General features: G+C 45.1%; 1 protein-coding gene across 1 annotated transcript in view; it reads left to right on the top strand.

The window, feature by feature from the left end:
* Positions 1-207: 207 nt before the first annotated feature.
* RASSF8 (Ras association domain family member 8) overlaps positions 208-22,632 on the top strand; it is a 65,082-nt gene continuing 42,657 nt past the window's right edge. Inside the window, exon 1 of the mRNA XM_066590144.1 lies at positions 208-348. The gene's annotated coding sequence lies outside the window, so the exon portion shown is untranslated. The remainder of the gene's footprint in view (positions 349-22,632) is intronic.

Here is a 22,632-nt window from a genome sequence, read left to right as displayed (position 1 = left end):
TGTCCTCCGACCCCCGTCCGGCTGTATGTGTGACTGTGACAAGTATCCGCTCTCTGAAGGGTTTCCCTCACTGGCAGCAAGCAGAGATGGCTCTCCCGGACTCCTGGGGCAAGAGGCGGCGCGGCGGCTGCGGCAGTGCTGTGGGCGGAGCATGGGCGGTGCCGGGGGCGGGGCCCGGCGATGACAGGGGAGGGGGAGGAGCTCCGCTCTCCGCAGTGACACTCACAGCCCGGCCAGCAGCTCCGGCCCAACTTTACTGCAACTTCACCCGGACGGAGGAGCCGCGGGGAGCCGGGAGGACGGAGGGGAGAGGCGGCGGCGAGGAGGAGCGGGGAGCCCGGCCGGGAGGTGAGGAGCCCCGGGGGGGATACATATGTGGAGGAGGCGAGGAGCCCGGGATGTATGTATGGGACCCCCGAGTAGGAGGAGGTGGGGGCCCCGGGGGACACACACACACACACACATATATATATATATATATATATGTATGTCACCCTATGTAGGAGGGAGGGGGGGGCCCCGGGATGTATATATGGGACCCCCGAGGAGGAGGAGGTGGGGGCCCCCTACGGCTATCTGTGACCCCCCGTGTGGAAGGTGGGGGCCCCGGGGGGACACATATATATACATGTATGTCACCCTATGTAGGAGGGGGGGGGGCTCTGGGAGAGATATATATATATATATATGTGTGTGAGACCCCCCCCCCCCCCCCCCCGTGTAGGAGGTGGGGGCCCTAGGATGTATATACGTGTCCCCCCCCCCGGTAGATATATATGGGACCCTTATACCCCGTAGGAGGTGAGCAGCCCGGGAGATATATATATGCACAGATGTAATACGGCCGCTGAGTGCCCCCGACATTGGGGGTCCGCTCACTGGGGGTCCCGTTCGGTGTGGGGGGCTCCGGTGACCCCGCTTGGCCTCCAACTGCAACTTTGTTGCACAACAGTCAGAAAACAATAGTTGTGTTTGGAGCGCCGGCGGTAATCTGGAGGCCAGACGGGCGCAAGTAATCCGGGATGAGGGATCAGCGGCACCCCTTCACTGCCAGGGGCTGGAGGATTCGCCGACCGTCCAGCGCCCCGCGGTGTGTGCACTGCTTGTAGTCCCTTGCGTTCACTCAGTCGCCCCCCCCCCCCTCCCGTGAGTGCACGGTCCCTTGTGTTCCCCGTGGCGCCCCCTTGCGTTCCCCATGGCGCCCCGTGGTGGGTGCGCGGTCCTTTGCGGTCTCCGTGGCGCCCCGTAGTGGGTGCGCGGTCCCTTGCATTCCCCGTCGCGCCCCCTTGCATTACCCGTGGCGCCCCGTTGTGGGTGCGCGGTCCCTTGCATTCCCCGTGGCGCCTCGTTGTGGGTGCGCGGTCCCTTGCGTTCCCCGTGGCGCCACCTTGCGTTCCCCGCGGTGCCCCGTGGTGAGTGCACAGTCCCTTGCGTGCCCCATGGTGGGTGCGCGGTCCCTTGCGTTCCCCGTGGCGCCCCGTGGTGGGTGCGCAGTCCCTTGCGTTCCCCGTGGCGCCCCGTGGTGGGTGCGCAGTCCCTTGCGTTCCCCGTGGCGCCCCGTGGTGGGTGCGCGGTCCCTTGCGTTCCCCGTGGCGCCCCGTGGTGGGTGCGCGGTCCCATGCGTTCCCCGTGGGCGCCCCGTGGTGGGTGCGCAGTCCCTTGCGTTCCCCGTGGCGCCCCGTGGTGGGTGCGCGGTCCCTTGCGTTCCCCGTGGCGCCCCGTGGTGGGTGCGCGGTCCCATGCGTTCCCCGTGGGCGCCCCGTGGTGGGTGCGCGGTCCCATGCGTTCCCCGTGGCGCCCCGTGGTGGGTGCGCGGTCCCTTGCGTTCCCCGTGGCGCCCCGTGGTGGGTGCGCGGTCCCTTGCGTTCCCCGTGGCGCCCCGTGGTGGGTGCGCGGTCCCATGCGTTCCCCGTGGGCGCCCCGTGGTGGGTGCGCGGTCCCATGCGTTCCCCGTGGCGCCCCGTGGTGGGTGCGCGGTCCCATGCATTCCCCGTGGCGCCCCGTGGTGGGTGCGCGGTCCCATGCATTCCCCGTGGCGCCCCCAGGTGGGTGCGCGGTCCCTTGCGTTCCCCGACGCGCCCCCTTGCATTCCCCGTGGCGCCCCGTGGTGGGTGCGCGGTCCCTTGCGTTCCCCGACGCGCCCCCTTGCATTCCCCGTGGCGCCCCGTGGTGGGTGCGCGGTCCCTTGCGTTCCCCGTGGCGCCCCCTTGCGTTCCCCGTGGCGTCCCGTGGTGGGTGCGCGGTCCCTTGCGGTCTCCGTGGCGCCCCGTGGTGGGTGCGCGGTCCCTTGCGTTCCCCGTGGCGCCCCCTTGCGTTCCCCGTGGCGTCCCGTGGTGGGTGCGCGGTCCCTTGCGGTCTCCGTGGCGCCCCGTGGTGGGTGCGCGGTCCCTTGCGTTCCCCGTCGCGCCCCCTCGTGGGTGCGCGGTCCCTTGCGTTCCCTGTGGCGCCCCCTCGTGGGTGCGCGGTCCCTTGCGTTCCCCGTGGCGACCCCCTCGTGGGTGCGCGCCCCCTTGCGTTCCCCATGGCGCCCCGTGGTGGGTGCGCGGTCCCTTGCGGTCTCCGTGGCGCCCCGTGGTGGGTGCGTGGTCCCTTGCGTTCCCCGTCGCGCCCCCTTGCATTCCCCGTGGCGCCCCGTTGTGGGTGCGCGGTCCCTTGCGTTCCCCGTGGTGAGTGCACGGTCCCTTGCGTTCCCCGTGGTGCCCCGTGGTGGGTGCGCAGTCCCATGCGTTCCCCGTGGCGCCCCCCCGGTGGGTGCGCGGTCCCTTGCGTTCCCCGTGGCGCCCCGTGGTGGGTGCGCGGTCCCTTGCGTTCCCCGTGGCGCCCCCCGGTGGGTGCGCGGTCCCTTGCATTCCCCGTGGCGCCCCCCGGTGGGTGCGCGGTCCCTTGCGTTCCCCGTGGCGCCCCCCGGTGGGTGCGCGGTCCCTTGCGTTCCCCGTGGCGCCCCCCGGTGGGTGCGCGGTCCCTTGCGTTCCCCGTGGCGCCCCCCAGTGGGTGCGCGGTCCCTTGCGTTCCCCGTGGCGCCCCCCCCCCGTGAGTGCGCGGTCCCTTGCGTTCCCTGTGGCGCCCCCTGGTGGGTACGGTCTGCTGAGGACTGCCCCCCGGACCCGGTACTGTGGGACCTCTGAGTTGTACAGCAGTGATGAGGCCGCGCTGGCACACATGGTAGCGGGCACTGCAGCGTCTGCCAGCTCACCCTGTAATCATCGGGCCTGTAATCTTCACAGCAGCCAGCGGTGTGCAGGGGGCGTCGGAGCCGCTTTTTGTAACCCTTCTGTATGAGGATCGGTAGCTGAGGACTGCAAACACTCCCGTTCACTGACAGCAAGCAGAGGTGTTGGAGCCTGTGAAGCACGGACACGACTCGAGTAGGAAGTTGCAGACCTTGTGTATATTTCCTGACGCGGTCTGACCGGCGCACCGCCCCAAAATCTGCAGTCCTATTGCAGCGAATGGAGCAGAGTCGCGTATCGGGGCCACCGCTGCCCGCGGTTTGGGATGCGCCGGGATCAGCGGGGGTTCCAGTGGCTGAAGACGCCTCAATCGGCACCTTACCCCGACCCGGGCGATGGGAGCACGGAATTAGAGTTGATGTGTTTTCTGATTCTGGACTTGAGGCCACAAATGTAGCAGAGCTGAACGTTGCAGGACGCGCGCTCTGCACCACAACCCTGGACATACACAGCTCTGCACCGCAACACTGGACATACACAGCTCTGCACCGCAACCCTGGACATACACAGCTCTGCACCGCAACACTGGACATACACAGCTCTGCACCGCAACACTGGACATACACAGCTCTGCACCGCAACACTGGACATACACAGCTCTGCACCACAACCCTGGACATACACAGCTCTGCACCGCAACACTGGACATACACAGCTCTGCACCGCAACACTGGACATACACAGCTCTGCACCGCAACACTGGACACACACAGCTCTGCTACATCCGATGTCCTCATGGTATAAAGTGATGGCGGATCCTAGCTGTATAAACCCCCAATGTGAATACGCCCGTGAGCCATCCGACTGGACGCCGTCTTCTGTCGTAGATGTCTTTTGTCGCTGACTATTTGCTATTTGCGATGACGTCCCTTGTGGGATCAGCCGTGGCGGCCATAGTACTCGTCACCCAGCTTTCCTACAACTGGATGGCGCCGGTCGCTGTAGACTCGGCTGTGGCCTGAATCCATGTTGGAAGGGCGCGGCTACATGGTGCTATTTCCATCTCCGTGGTTGGAGGCCACTTAATGCCTCTGGAAGTAACCATGGCGGACGGTGACCGCCGCGGCTTCCTGAACCTCAGGCGCCAGAGACATGTCCGGTCATCGGGGCGCCTTCATCCTTCCCTCGGTGATTCCAGTTGTCAGACTTGGTACCATATATGCTCTATACATCGGACACGACACGTCTTGTTTTTGTACTTTTGGTTTCCATGGCAGCGCAGCGCCCCGTGTGCTGGGGGGGGGGTACGGGCTAATCTGTTTCACAAGGTGATCGCCGCCTTGTTGCCAGCTATGTGCTAATTCCACATCCCATTGTTCTTGGCCGCAGAAGGAATTCTGAGATTACTATTAGTCAAATGTCAGAAGTGCAGCCTGATTGGTGGAAGGCGAAAGACCACAGGGGGCGTCCTGCACACCTCCGGCCATTGTCCTACCTAAACCTTCCAACAGGTGGAGAGGAAATGTGGAGACCGCAAAGAGCGACGACACAATGGATGACAAGACCGATGATAACATCAATGATGCTATAATACTGCCCCCTATGTACAAGAATATAACTACTATAATACTGCCTCCTATGTACAAGAATATAACTACTATAATACTGCCCTCTATGTACAAGAATATAACTACTATAATACTGCCCTCTATGTACAAGAATATAACTACTATAATACTGCCCCCTATGTACAAGAATATAACTACTATAATACTGCCCTCTATGTACAAGAATATAACTACTATAATACTGCCCCCTATGTACAAGAATATAACTACTATAATAATGCCCCCTATGTACAAGAATATAACTACTATAATACTGCACCTATGTACAAGAATATAACTACTATAATACTGCCCCCTATGTACAAGAATATAACTACTATAATACTGCCCCTATGTACAAGAATATAACTACTATAATACTGCCCCCCTATGTACAAGAATATAACTACTATAATACTGTCCCCTATGTACAAGAATATAACTACTATAATACTGCTCCCTATGTACAAGAATATAACTATTATAATACTGCCCCCTATGTACAAGAATATAACTACTATAATACTGCTCCTATGTACAAGAATATAACTACTATAATACTGCCCCCTATGTACAAGAATATAACTCCTATAATACTGCCCCTATGTACAAGAATATAACTACTATAATACTGCCCCTATGTACAAGGATATAACTATTATAATACTGCCCCCTATGTACAAGAATATAACTACTATAATACTGCTCCTATGTACAAGAATATAACTACTATAATACGGCCCCCCTATGTACAAGAATATAACTACTATAATACTGCCTCTATGTACAAGAATATAACTACTATAATGCTGCCTGCTATGTACAAGAATATAACTACTATAATACTGCCTCCTATGTACAATAATATAACTACTATAATACTGCCCCTATGTACAAGAATATAACTACTATAATACTGCCCCCTATGTACAAGAATATAACTACTATAATACTGTCCCCTATGTACAAGAATATAACTACTATAATACTGCCCCCTATGTACAAGAATATAACTACTATAATACTGCTCCCTATGTACAAGAATATAACTAATACTGCCCCCTATGTACAAGTATATAACTACTATAATACTGCCCCCTATGTACAAGAATATAACTACTATAATACTGCCCCCTATGTACAAGAATATAACTACTATAATACTGCTCCTATGTACAAGAATATAACTACTATAATACTGCTCCTATGTACAAGAATATAACTACTATAATACTGCCCCTATGTACAAGAATATAACTACTATAATACTGCCCCTATGTACAAGAATATAACTACTATAATACTGCCCACTATATACAAGAATATAACTACTATAATACTGCCCACTATATACAAGAATATAACTACTATAATACTGCTCCTATGTACAAGAATATAACTACTATAATACTGCTGCTATGTACAAGAATATAACTACTATAATACTGCCCCCTATGTACAAGAATATAACTACTATAATACTGCCCCCTATGTACAAGAATATAACTACTATAATACTGCCCCCTATGTACATGAATATAACTACTATAATACTGTCCCCCTATGTACAAGAATATAACTACTATAATACTGCCTCATATGTACAAGAATATAACTACTATAATACTGCTCCCTATGTACAAGAATATAACTATTATAATACTGCCCCCTATGTACAAGAATATAACTACTATAATACTGCCCCCTATGTACATGAATATAACTACTATAATACTGTCCCCCTATGTACAAGAATATAACTACTATAATACTGCCTCATATGTACAAGAATATAACTACTATAATACTGCCCCCCTATGTACAAGAATATAACTACTATAATACTGTCCCCTATGTACAAGAATATAACTACTATAATACTGCTCCTATGTACAAGAATATAACTATTATAATACTGCCCCCTATGTACAAGAATATAACTACTATAATACTGCCCCCTATGTACAAGAATATAACTACTATAATACTGCCCCCCTATGTACAAGAATATAACTACTATAATACTGTCCCCTATGTACAAGAATATAACTACTATAATACTGCTCCCTATGTACAAGAATATAACTATTATAATTCTGCCCCCTATGTACAAGAATATAACTACTATAATACTGCCCCCTATGTACATGAATATAACTACTATAATACTGCCTCCTATGTACAAGAATATAACTACTATAATACTGCTCCCTATGTACAAGAATATAACTATTATAATACTGCCCCCTATGTACAAGAATATAACTACTATAATACTGCCCCCTATGTACAAGAATATAACTACTATAATACTGCCTCCTATGTACAAGAATATAACTACTATAATACTGCCCCCTATGTACAAGAATATAACTACTATAATACTGCCCCTATGTACAAGAATATAACTACTATAATACTGCCCCCTATGTACAGGAATATAACTACTATAATACTGCCTCCTATGTACAAGAATATAACTACTATAATACTGCCCCCTATGTACAAGAATATAACTACTATAATACTGCCCCTATGTACAAGAATATAACTACTATAATACTGCCTCCTATGTACAGGAATATAACTACTATAATACTGCCTCCTATGTACAAGAATATAACTACTATAATACTGCCCCCTATGTACAAGAATATAACTACTATAATACCGCCTCCTATGTACAAGAATATAACTACTATAATACTGCCCCCTATGTACAAGAATATAACTACTATAATACTGCTCCTATGTACAAGAATATAACTACTATAATACTGCCCCCTATGTACAAGAATATGACTACTATAATACTGCCTCCTATGTACATGAATATAACTACTATAATACTGCTCCCTATGTACAAGAATATAACTACTATAATACTGCTCCCTATGTACAAGAATATAACTACTATAATACTGCCCCCTATGTACAAGAATATAACTACTATAATACTGCCCCTATGTACAAGAATATAACTACTATAATGCTATCCCCTATGTACAAGAATATAACTACTATAATACTGCCTCCTATGTACAGGAATATAACTACTATAATACTGCCCCCTATGTACAAGAATATAACTACTATAATACTGCCCCCTATGTACAAGAATATAACTACTATAATACTGCCTCCTATGTACAGGAATATAACTACTATAATACTGCCTCCTATGTACAGGAATATAACTACTATAATACTGTCCCCTATGTACAAGAATATAACTACTATAATACTGCCCCTATGTACAAGAATATAACTACTATAATATTGCCCCCTATGTACAAGAATATAACTACTATAATACTGCCCCCTATGTACAAGAATATAACTACTATAATACTGCCTCCTATGTACAAGAATATAACTACTATAATACTGCCTCCTATGTACAAGAATATAACTACTATAATACTGCCTCCTATGTACAAGAATATAACTACTATAATACTGCCTCCTATGTACAGGAATATAACTACTATAATACTGCCCCCTATGTACATGAATATAACTACTATAATACTGCCTCCTATGTACAGGAATATAACTACTATAATACTGCCCCCTATGTACAAGAATATAACTACTATAATACTGCCCCTATGTACAAGAATATAACTATTATAATACTGCCTCCTATGTACAAGAATATAACTATTATAATACTGCCTCCTATGTACAAGAATATAACTATTATAATACTGCCTCCTATGTACAAGAATATAACTACTATAATACTGCCCCCTATGTACAAGAATATAACTACTATAATACTGCCCCCTATGTACAAGAATATAACTACTATAATACTGCCTCCTATGTACAAGAATATAACTACTATAATACTGCCCCCTATGTACAAGAATATAACTACTATAATACTGCCCCCTATGTACAAGAATATAACTACTATAATACTGCCTCCTATGTACAAGAATATAACTACTATAATACTGCCCCCTATGTACAAGAATATAACTACTATAATACTGCTCCCTATGTACAAGAATATAACTACTATAATACTGCCTCCTATGTACAAGAATATAACTACTATAATACTGCCTCCTATGTATAAGAATATAACTACTATAATACTGCCCCCTATGTACAAGAATATAACTACTATAATACTACTCCCTATGTACAAGAATATAACTACTATAATACTGCCCCCTATGTACAAGAATATAACTACTATAATACTGCCCCCTATGTACAAGAATATAACTACTATAATACTGCCTCCTATGTACAAGAATATAACTAGTATAATACTGCTCCTATGTACAAGAATATAACTACTATAATACTGTCCCTATGTACAAGAATATAACTAGTATAATACTGCCTCCTATGTACAGGAATATAACTACTATAATACTGCCTCCTATGTACAAGAATATAACTACTATAATACTGCCCCCTATGTACAAGAATATAACTACTATAATACTGCCCCTATGTACAAGAATATAACTACTATAATCTCCTATGTACAGGAATATAACTACTATAATACTGCCTCCTATGTACAAGAATATAACTACTATAATACTGCCCCTATGTACAAGAATATAACTACTATAATACCGCCTCCCTATGTACAAGAATATAACTACTATAATACTGCCCCCTATGTACAAGAATATAACTACTATAATACTGCTCCTATGTACAAGAATATAACTACTATAATACTGCCCCCTATGTACAAGAATATGACTACTATAATACTGCCCTCCTATGTACATGAATATAACTACTATAATACTGCTCCCTATGTACAAGAATATAACTACTATAATACTGCTCCCTATGTACAAGAATATAACTACTATAATACTGCCCCTATGTACAAGAATATAACTACTATAATACTGCCCCCTATGTACAAGAATAACTACTATAATGCTATCCCATATGTACAAGAATATAACTACTATAATACTGCCTCCTATGTACAAGGAATATAACTACTATAATACTGCCTCCTATGTACAGGAATATAACTACTATAATACTGCCCCCTATGTACAGAATATAACTACTATAATACTGCCACCTATGTACAAGAATATAACTACTATAATACTGCCCTCCTATGTACAGGAATATAACTACTATAATACTGCCTCCTATGTACAAGAATATAACTAACTATAATACTGCCTCCTATGTACAAGAATATAACTACTATAATACTGCCTCCTATGTACAAGAATATAACTACTATAATACTGCCTCCTATGTACAGGAATATAACTACTATAATACTGCCTCCTATGTACAGGAATATAACTACTATAATACTGCCCCTATGTACAAGAATATAACTACTATAATACTGCCCCCTATGTACATGAATATAACTACTATAATACTGCCTCCTATGTACAGGAATAGAACTACTATAATACTGCCCCCTATGTACATGAATATAACTACTATAATACTGCCTCCTATGTACAGGAATATAACTACTATAATACTGCCCCCTATGTACAAGAATATAACTACTATAATACTGCCCCCTATGTACAAGAATATAACTATTATAATACTGCCTCCTATGTACAAGATATAACTATTATAATACTGCCCTCCTATGTACAAGAATATAACTACTTATAATACTGCCTCCTATGTACAAGAATATAACTACTATAATACTGCCCTCCTATGTACAAGAATATAACTACTATAATACTGCCCCCTATGTACAAGAATATAACTACTATAATACTGCCTCCTATGTACAAGAATATAACTACTATAATACTGCCCCCTATGTACAAGAATATAACTACTATAATACTGCCCCTATGTACAAGAATATAACTACTATAATACTGCCCCCTATGTACAAGAATATAACTACTATAATACTGCCCCCTATGTACAAGAATATAACTACTATAATACTGCCTCCCTATGTACAAGAATATAACTACTATAATACTGCCCCCTATGTACAAGAATATAAACTACTATAATACTGCCTCCTATGTACAAGAATATAACTACTATAATACTGCCTCCTATGTATAAGAATATAACTACTATAATACTGCCCCTATGTACAAGAATATAACTACTATAATACTGCTCCCTATGTACAAGAATATAACTACTATAATACTGCTCCTATGTACAAGAATATAACTACTATAATACTGCTCCCTATGTACAAGAATATAACTACTATAATACTGCCCCCTATGTACAAGAATATAACTACTATAATACTGCCCCCTATGTACATGAATATAACTACTATAATACTGCCTCCTATGTACAGGAATATAACTACTATAATACTGCCCCCTATGTACAAGAATATAACTACTATAATACTGCCCCCTATGTACAAGAATATAACTAGTGTATAATACTGCCTCCTATGTACAAGAATATAACTATTATAATACTGCCTCCTATGTACAAGAATATAACTACTATAATACTACCCCCTATGTACAAGAATATAACTAGTATAATACTGCCTCCTATGTACAAGAATATAACTATTATAATACTGCCTCCTATGTACAAGAATATAACTACTATAATACTGCCCCCTATGTACAAGAATATAACTACTATAATACTGCCCCCTATGTACAAGAATATAACTACTATAATACTGCCTCCTATGTACAAGAATATAACTACTATAATACTGCCCCCTATGTACAAGAATATAACTACTATAATACTGCCCCCTATGTACAAGAATATAACTACTATAATACTGCCTCCTATGTACAAGAATATAACTACTATAATACTGCCCCCTATGTACAAGAATATAACTACTATAATACTACTCCCTATGTACAAGAATATAACTACTATAATACTGCCCCCTATGTACAAGAATATAACTACTATAATACTGCCCCCTATGTACAAGAATATAACTACTATAATACCTACTCCCTATGTACAAAACAAGAATATAACTACTATAATACTGCCCCCTATGTACAAGAATATAACTACTATAATACTGCCCCCTATGTACAAGAATATAACTACTATAATACTGCCCCCTATGTACAAGAATATAACTACTATAATACTGCCTCCTATGTACAAGAATATAACTACTATAATACTGCCCCCTATGTACAAGAATATAACTACTATAATACTGCCCCATATGTACAAGAATATAACTACTATAATACTGCCCCCTATGTACAAGAATATAACTACTATAATACTACCCCTATGTACAAGAATATAACTAGTATAATACTGCCCCTATGTACAAGAATATAACTAGTATAATACTGCCTCCTATGTACAAGAATATAACTATTATAATACTGCCTCCTATGTACAAGAATATAACTAGTAATACTGCCCCCTATGTACAAGAATATAACTACTATAATACTGCTCCTATGTACAAGAATATAACTATTATAATACTGCCTCCTATGTACAAGAATATAACTAGTATAATACTGCCCCCTATGTACAAGAATATAACTACTATAATACTGCCTCCTATGTACAAGAATATAACTATTATAATACTGCCTCCTATGTACAAGAATATAACTACTATAATACTGCCTCCTATGTACAAGAATATAACTACTATAATACTGCCCCCTATGTACAAGAATATAACTACTATAATACTGCCCCTATGTACAAGAATATAACTACTATAATACTGCCTCCTATGTACAAGAATATAACTAGTATAATACTGCTCCTATGTACAAGAATATAACTACTATAATACTGTCCCTATGTACAAGAATATAACTAGTATAATACTGCTCCTATGTACAAGAATATAACTACTATAATACTGCCCCCTATGTACAAGAATATAACTACTATAATACTGCCTCCTATGTACAAGAATATAACTATTATAATACTGCCTCCTATGTACAAGAATATAACTACTATAATACTGCCTCCTATGTACAAGAATATAACTACTATAATACTGCCCCCTATGTACAAGAATATAACTACTATAATACTGCCTCCTATGTACAAGAATATAACTAGTATAATACTGCCTCCTATGTACAAGAATATAACTACTATAATACTGCTCCTATGTGCAAGAATATAACTACTATAATACTGTCCCTATGTACAAGAATATAACTAGTATAATACTGCCCCCTATGTACAAGAATATAACTACTATAATACTGCCTCCTATGTACAAGAATATAACTATTATAATACTGCCTCCTATGTACAAGAATATAACTAGTATAATACTGCCTCCTATGTACAAGAATATAACTAGTATAATACTGCCTCCTATGTACAAGAATATAACTACTATAATACTGCTCCCTATGTACAAGAATATAACTACTATAATACTGCCCCCTATGTACAAGAATATAACTACTATAATACTGCCCCTATGTACAAGAATATAACTACTATAATACTGTTCCCTATGTACAAGAATATAACTACTATAATACTGTTCCCTATGTACAAGAATATAACTACTATAATACTGCTCCTATGTACAAGAATATAACTACTATAATACTGTCCCCTATGTACAAGAATATAACTAGTATAATACTGCCCCCTATGTACAAGAATATAACTACTATAATACTGCCTCCTATGTACAAAGAATATAACTATTATAATACTGCCTCCTATGTACAAGAATATAACTACTATAATACTGTCCCTATGTACAAGAATATAACTACTATAATACTGTCCCTATGTACAAGAATATAACTAGTATAATACTGCCCACTATGTACAAGAATATAACTACTATAATACTGCCTCCTATGTACAAGAATATAACTACTATAATACTGCCCCCTATGTACAAGAATATAACTACTATAATACTGCCCCCTATGTACAAGAATATAACTACTATAATACTGCCACCTATGTACAAGAATATAACTACTATAATACTGCTCCTATGTACAAGAATATAACTAGTATAATACTGCCCCCTATGTGCAAGAATATAACTACTATAATACTGCTCCTATGTACAAGAATATAACTAGTATAATACTGCCTCCTATGTACAAGAATATAACTACTATAATACTGCCCCCTATGTACAAGAATATAACTACTATAATACTGCCTCCTATGTACAAGAATATAACTACTATAATACTGCCCCCTATGTACAAGAATATAACTACTATAATACTGCCCCCTATGTACAAGAATATAACTACTATAATACTGCCCCTATGTACAAGAATATAACTACTATAATACTGCCTCTATGTACAAGAATATAACTACTATAATACTGCCCCCTATGTACAAGAATATAACTACTATAATACTGCCCCCTATGTACAAGAATATAACTACTATAATACTGCCCCTATGTACAAGAATATAACTACTATAATACTGCCCCCTATGTACAAGAATATAACTACTATAATACTGCCTCCTATGTACAAGAATATAACTACTATAATACTGCCCCTATGTACAAGAATATAACTACTATAATACTGCCCCTATGTACAAGAATATAACTACTATAATACTGCCCCCTATGTACAAGAATATAACTACTATAATACTGCCCCTATGTACAAGAATATAACTACTATAATACTGCCCCCTATGTACAAGAATATAACTACTATAATACTGCCCCCTATGTACAAGAATATAACTACTATAATACTGCCTCCTATGTACAAGAATATAACTACTATAATACTGCTCCCAATGTACAAGAATATAACTACTATAATACTGTCCTCTATGTACAAGAATATAACTACTATAATACTGCTCCCTATGTAGAAGAATATAACTACTATAATACTGCCCCCTATGTACAAGAATATAACTACTATAATACTGCCCCTATGTACAAGAATATAACTACTATAATACAGCCTCCTATGTACAAGAATATAACTACTATAATACTGCTCCCTATGTAGAAGAATATAACTACTATAATACTGCCCCCTATGTACAAGAATATAACTACTATAATACTGCCCCCTATGTACAAGAATATAACCACTATAATACTGCCCCCCTATGTACAAGAATATAACTACTATAATACCGCCTCCTATGTACAAGAATATAACTACTATAATACCACCCCCTATGTACTAGAATAGAACTACTATAATACTGCCCCCTATGTACAAGAATATAACTACTATAATACTGCCCCCTATGTACAAGAATATAACTACTATAATACTGCCCCCTATGTACAAGAATATAACTACTATAATACTGCCCCTATGTACAAGAATATAACTACTATAATACTGCCCCCTATGTACAAGAATATAACTACTATAATACTGCCTCCTATGTACAAGAATATAACTACTATAATACTGCCCCCTATGTACAAGAATATAACTACTATAATACTGCCCCCCCGATGTACAAGAATATAACTACTATAATACTGCCCCCCCGATGTACAAGAATATAACTACTATAATACTGCCCCCTATGTACTGCAATATAACTACTATAATACTGCCCCCTATGTACAAGAATATAACTACTATAATACTGCCCCCTATGTACAGGAATATAACTACTATAATACTGCCTCCTATGCACAAGAATATAACTACTATAATACTGCCCCCTATGTACAAGAATATAACTACTATAATACTGCCCCCTATGTACAAGAATATAACTACTGTAATACTGCCCCCTATGTACAAGAATATAACTACTATAATACTGCCCCCTATGTACAAGAATATAACTACTATAATACTGCCCCCTATGTACAAGAATATAACTACTATAATACTGCCCCCTATGTTGAAGTGTATAAGTACTGTACATCAGTATTCTGTGATCTTGGGGTTTGTGTTGCTGTAGACTTGGTGTAGCAGAGCTGGTTGTGCGGTTGTACGGAGCTCACCGTACGGTAATTTGCACCTTGTGGTGTCGCTGCGGATATGAGCTTCTCTTCCTTCTCTTGAGTTTCCCTGGATATACAGTCCCCGGAGATCAGCGGTCGGTTAGCTGGATTGTCTCCGCTGCTCTTCGGACGCACTGTCTAGTTTTAAGGGGCCAGTAACCCTAATATCAGCCGTTTATAATAGTCCGGCTGATATCCCACATGTGATGGTCTCTCTTAGCACTTTAGATATGTGGGGGCGGGAGGTCACTGACATGGCTGATAACTGTGAACAACAGATTACAGTCCTGACTTTGCGGGTGATGGCAGCAGATCCCGTGATCCTTCGCAGGCTCCTCGCCCCTCATTTCTCCTCTAAGAGTAGCCGTCTGGGGAAACGATGTTGCTGTTCCCGGTCACATCGGAGTAGCAGAGCTGAGTGTGCTGCTGACATGGCAGCTGCTCGGATTATCTAGACGTCTCCTCCCGAGGTGGCGGGTGCGTTAGAGCTTCATGCCGGACGGTTTCCTGATGAGCCGCAACGTGGAGATAAGTAAAAACAAATACATCAGGTGCACAAAGGAGGATCATGGGTAACGCCGAGTGCAAAGTGTGCATAAAGCCCCTGCTAATGAAAAATAACCTGGGGACCGCCTTGCTGCGACCGCGGCTGTGGCATTGCTTAGTGACCATAATCCCATTGTTTTTACTTCAGCTTGCTCTGGTCATGAGTGATCTTCCTGGTCCATGAATATAATGCTAGGAAGGCAGTGCAGACTGGCACAGGCAGTTTCATAGCAGATCCTCCTTTTTGTACGATGCCGGTTTCCAACTCATTTGGGCACAACGGAGTGATTGAGCACAGCATGCCACGGGCACAGGGTCACATGTTTATTCTAGGGCAGGTGCCCTTTAAGGGAATGTAGTTTTAGTGCCCATACAGTGCCCCAAACGCTTGCATGCCCACCTGAGTAATAGGATGCAGCCAAGTGCCAAACTGTAGAGAAACTGTGTAATGTGCCTGCATCCAACTGGAAAGGACATAAGGGGCGGAGCATTAGGAGGAGGGTCCTGTCACTCATCCGCTCACAGCCAATCGGCATCAGCAGTAATGTTAAGCTCACTGATTGGCTGTGTTCTCCGTGATGCTCCTCCTTTATGTCCGTTCCAGTTGGATGCCGACATACTGTAAAGCTTCATGCCATGCGAGTTGCTTACTTGGAGTTCGCCTTCCGGGGTAACCTGGGCATGAATTATCTTGTACTGGTGTCGCCCCGCTTCCCGTCAGATTAGTCTGCCCACCCAGACGGGGCGCGGTGGTCGTGTTGTAGCGGACTCCTGGGCAGCGCTGTTTACCTCACCAGTGCTGACGTCGGCAGGATCGCCTCGGCTCAGTACAATCCCGGATTACTCTTCTGTCGCCGTCATGGCATTTTCACGGGCAGCATTTAGAAGTGAAACAATACCAGCCGCGGCCGAACGCACAGGAGAGAGGGGGCGCCACACCCCGAAGTCAGCCACATCCCGAAGTCAGGCCGCGGGCCGAACGCACAGGAGAGAGGGGGCGCCACATCCCGAAATCGGGGCGCGGCCGAACGCACAGGAGAGAGGGGGCGCCACATCCCGAAATCGGGGCGCGGCCGAACGCACAGGAGAGAGGGGGCGCCACATCCCGAAATCGGGGCGCGGCCGAACGCACAGGAGAGAGGGGGCGCCACATCCCGAAATCGGGGCGCGGCCGAACGCACCGGAGAGAGGGGGCACCACATCCCGAAATCGTGCCGCGGCCGAACGCACCGGAGAGAGGGGGCGCCACATCCCGAAATCGGGCTGCAGCCGACTGCACGCGAGAGAGGGGGCGCCACATCCCGAAGTCGGGGCGCGGCCGAACGCACCGGAGAGAGGGGGCGCCACATCCCGAAGTCGGGGCGCGGCCGAACGCACAGGAGAGAGGGGGCGCCACATCCCGAAGTCGGGGCGCGGCCGAACGCACAGGAGAGAGGGGGCGCCACATCCCGAAGTCGGGGCGCGGCCGAACGCACAGGAGAGAGGGGGCGCCACATCCCGAAGTCGAGCCGTGCCATCTGTCAAGTCTGAAGCCTAAGTGGCAAATTTGCACCTGTAAGGCCGTGTTCACGTGACGCAGAACCCGCGCCAAATTAGCATGCCGCTAACTCTACCCACTGCTTGATGATACGCTATATTCCGTGTCTGTGTTCTGAGCATTGACGGGCGAGCTCCACGTGTCGAAACGTATCGAAAGCCGCTGGTTTTGGTGGTTTGTTCAATGTTTTAATTTTTGTAGGCGGACTTCGATGGTGAGGTTCTGCGGTGGTTTTGCGCTGTCCGTGGGCAAACTCCGAAATTCCAACGCAAAATCGCGATTTTCCACCCCAGAATTCTACATGCAGATTCTACGCAGGACCTTATTCGTCCGCCGGTCTGCGCCAACAGCTGTGGTAATCTTCTGCCGCCTGGGCATACCCTTCAGGGTGTGGGCACACGTGGCGGGATTTGGTTTCGCTTTTGGTACAAATGCGCGCCGTATTTCGCCTCCAGGACCCACTCTGCCCCCGACCCGCCTGTACGCCGCAGTCGGAACTTTCGTGAACCGTCAGGCAGTCTGGGCTACTTCTTGCTGATTACGTAACTCCCACAGAGGTCGCTATTTGAAGTAATGTATCCCAGTCGCGCTCGGCTGTGGCAGTCCTCGCGGGCACCTCGTCCGGTCCTTTCATCTCGCCATCCTTAAAAGGATTGTACAGGGTTGAAAAAAAATCAACTTTTTTTTTTTTTAACAAACAGCGCCACACCTGTCCACAGGTTGAATGTGGTATTGCATCTGCATTCCTAGACGCATCCGTGGTAGAAAGCAGCCATGTTTTCCTAATCCCTTTAAGAGTGGGTGACCTTAGAAGCACGCCCCATGGCCGCAGCAGGTCGGACCCGATCTTCTTGTCTTCCTCATTAGAATTCACTTTTTCTGTCTCGGTTGAAAGTTCAATTCAAAACTCAGATTTAACGCCTCGGTGATTGAGAGGGCGGGGCAGGGAGAGGTGCATTATGGGGGTTCTTGCATGGCTCAAAATCTTGATTTTAAAAAATATGTACCCCCCCTCCTTTACGAGGCTTGTGGGGGCATTGATGCAGATGGTTGCGTGAATCCACACAAAGCTGCTATAACAGCACTGCAGCTGACAGAAGGGGGATGATTTGGATGCTGTCAGTAGTGCAGGCTCAGGCTTCCGGTCTACAGGAAGTGGATGATTTGGATGCTGTCAGTAGTGCAGCCTCAGGCTTCAAGTCTAGAGGAAGGGGAGGATTTGGATGCTGTCAGTAGTGCAGCCTCAGGCTTGAGGCCTACAGAAGGGGGATGATTTGGATGCTGTCAGTAGTGCAGCCTCAGGCTTGAGGCCTACAGAAGGGGGATGATTTGGATGCTGTCAGTAGTGCAGCCTCAGGCTTGAGGCCTACAGAAGGGGGATGATTTGGATGCTGTCAGTAGTGCAGCCTCAGGCTTCGGGCCTACAGGAAGGGGGAGGATTTGGATGCTGTCAGTAGTGCAGCCTCAGGCTTCGGGTCTACAGGAAGGGGGAGGATTTGGATGCTGTCAGTAGTGCAGCCTCAGGCTTCGGGCCTACAGAAGGGGGATGATTTGGATGCTGTCAGTAGTGCAGCCTCAGGCTTCAGGCCTACAGGAAGGGGGAGGATTTGGATGCTGTCAGTAGTGCAGCCTCAGGCTTCGGGTCTACAGGAAGGGGGAGGATTTGGATGCTGTCAGTAGTGCAGCCACAGTCTTCAGGCCTACAGAAGGGGGATGATTTGGATGCTGTCAGTAGTGCAGCCACAGTCTTCGGGTCTACAGGAAGGGGAGGATTTGGATGCTGTCAGTAGTGCAGCCACAGTCTTCGGGCCTACAGCTTTTGTGTGCTCAGATCTCAGCCTTGAAGTGAGATATTAAAAAGCAGTTTCCCCATTTTTGACCTTTCCAGAAGCCCCTTGACGGTCTGTTGCCTCTTACGGCGTCTCTCCGGGAGGTCAGAACTGCCGGTAAAGCGTTAAGAGTCTTGCTGCGTCTGAGCAGATGGGACTGGCGGCACGTAGATGGCGGTGCCCCAGAGATGTGTTTATGACACGGCGTTGTATATTACGAGGCGCCCGGGTCGGTGCCAGCTCTCTCCTTGTGTCGGAAGGAAATAGTTTCCACTTGGCTGCCAGTGTCTGTGTTGTTGCAGATTCCATATGTGGCCTCTCCTTCGCTCCCGTGTCAGCGCCGCGCAGAAGAGGGGGAGCGCCGGCCGAAGGCTCACAGTATGACTGCACCTGGGGCAAATTAGGAAAAGATGGCTGCCAGAAGGAGGAGGATGAAGTAGTCTGCCTATTAACCGCCAGGGATATTGGGGCGTATTCGCAGGTTGCGTTTTTTGATGGGAGCCCTCAATGTGTGAATAAACCGCTGCACTGCAGGGGGCGCTGTGTTCAGTCGTAGGACATACAATAGTGCCGGCGTCTGCCATGCTACACGTACGTGCGTCTCCCAGAGGGCTCATGCGTACAGGACTGTGCTGTTTCAGCCGTGCCAACAAATGGCGTCACTCCTTTTTTCCACAAAAAGTGATTTTGAAATCTGTCCGTAAAGGATGTGTTCCCCGCGGTCTGCAGCGCGGCCGCCCATCCAATGTGCTGGGGTGCTGATGTGCGCAGGTTTGGCAGAAGAAATCTAACGTGTTGTAGGGCGTCCATAACCGTGTTGTAAAGCACATGTCATGGCGCTGAAGTGGGTTGTGCGCCACATGACTGCTGTGGAGCGCACATAATGCCACCAGAAACCGTAGGACGCGTGTTGGCGCCCACTTCGGCCGCAGGGCACGTGAAATACTGACAGTATAGCTGTAAAGCACACATAATAGCGCTGCCGCGCCCGTCTATGATGGCACACAGGCGGCACGCCAGCCCGTTTTATTCAGTGAGGTGGCACACGGAGCCGTTTTTTGTTTTTTTTCTTTCACACGGACTGCAAGGACAGCTGATACACCCGGCTTCAACCACGGTAATATGGTAGCGGTACTTACCTGTTGTCTGCACAGAGAGTGTAAGGTAGATACTCCTCAGTATATACACACAGAGGGGAGGTAGATTCTCCTCAGTATATACACACAGAGGGGAGGTAGATTCTCCTCAGTATATACACATAGAGGTGAGGTAGATTCTCCTCAGTATATACACATAGAGGGGAGGTAGATTCTCCTCAGTATATACACATGGAGGGGAGGTAGATTCTCCTCAGTATATACACATAGAGGGGAGGTAGATTCTCCTCAGTATATACACATAGTGGTGAGGTAGATTCTCCTCAGTATATACACATAGAGGTGAGGTAGATTCTCCTCAGTATATACACAGAGGTCAGGTAGATTCTCCCCAGTATATACACATAGAGGGGAGGTAGATTCTCCTCAGTATATACACATAGAGGTGAGGTAGATTCTCCTCAGTATATACACAGAGGTCAGGTAGATTCTCCCCAGTATATACACATAGAGGGGAGGTAGATTCTCCTCAGTATATACACACATAGGAGAGGTAGATACTCCTCAGTATATACACACAGAGGTGAGGTAGATTCCCCTCAGTATATACACATAGAGGGGAGGTAGATTCTCCTCAGTATACACACAGAGGTGAGGTAGATTCTCCTCAGTATATACACACAGAGGTGAGGTAGATTCTCCCTAGCATATACACATAGAGGTGAGGTAGATTCTCCTCAGTATATACATAGAGGTGAGGTAGATTCTCCTCAGTATATACACATAGAGGTGAGGTAGATTCTCCTCAGTATATACACATAGAGGTGAGGTAGATTCTCCCCAGTATATACACATAGAGGGGAGGTAGATTCTCCTCAGTATATACACAGAGAGGGGAGGTGGATTCTCCTCAGTATATACCCATAGAGGGGAGGTAGATTTTCCTCAGTATACACACACAGAGGTGAGGTGGATTCTCCTCAGTATATACACATAGAGGGGAGGTAGATTCTCCTCAGTATATACACATAGAGGTGAGGTAGATTCTCCTCAGTATATACACATAGAGGTGAGGTAGATGCTCCTCAGTATATACACACAGAGGGGAGGTAGATTCTCCTCAGTATATACACATAGAGGTGAGGTAGATTCTCCTCAGTATATACACACGGAGGGGAGGTAGATTCTCCTCAGTATATACACATAGAGGGGAGGTAGATTCTCCTCAGTATATACACATAGAGGGGAGGTAGATTCTCCTCAGTATATACACATAGAGGGGAGGTAGATTCTCCTCAGTATATACACATAGAGGGGAGGTAGATTCTCCTCAGTATATACACATAGAGGTGAGGTAGATTCTCCTCAGTATATACACATAGAGGGGAGGTAGATTCTCCTCAGTATATACACATAGAGGTGAGGTAGATTCTCCGCAGTATATACACATAGAGGGGAGGTAGATTCTCCTCAGTATATACACAGAGAGGGGAGGTAGATTCTCCTCAGTATATACACATAGAGGTGAGGTAGATTCTCCTCAGTATATACACATAGAGGGGAGGTAGATTCTTCTCAGTATATACACATAGAGGTGAGGTAGATTCTCCTCAGTATATACACATAGAGGGGAGGTAGATTCTCCTCAGTATATACACATAGAGGGGAGGTAGATTCTTCTCAGTATATGCACATAGAGGTGAGATAGATTCTCCTCAGTATATACACATAGAGGGGAGGTAGATTATCTTCAGTATATACACATAGAGGGGAGGTAGAGTCTCCTCAGTATATACACACAGAGGTGAGGTAGATTCTCCTCAGTATATACACATAGAGGTGAGGTAGATTCTCCTCAGTATATACACATAGAGGGGAGGTAGATTATCCTCAGTATATACACATAGAGGGGC

Source organism: Eleutherodactylus coqui, chromosome 2 (genome assembly GCF_035609145.1).
Source record: "Eleutherodactylus coqui strain aEleCoq1 chromosome 2, aEleCoq1.hap1, whole genome shotgun sequence".
NCBI classification, from domain to species: Eukaryota; Metazoa; Chordata; class Amphibia; order Anura; family Eleutherodactylidae; genus Eleutherodactylus; species Eleutherodactylus coqui.
The sequence above is the reverse complement of the archived record's forward strand: the minus strand, read 5'-3'. Positions and strand labels throughout refer to the sequence as shown.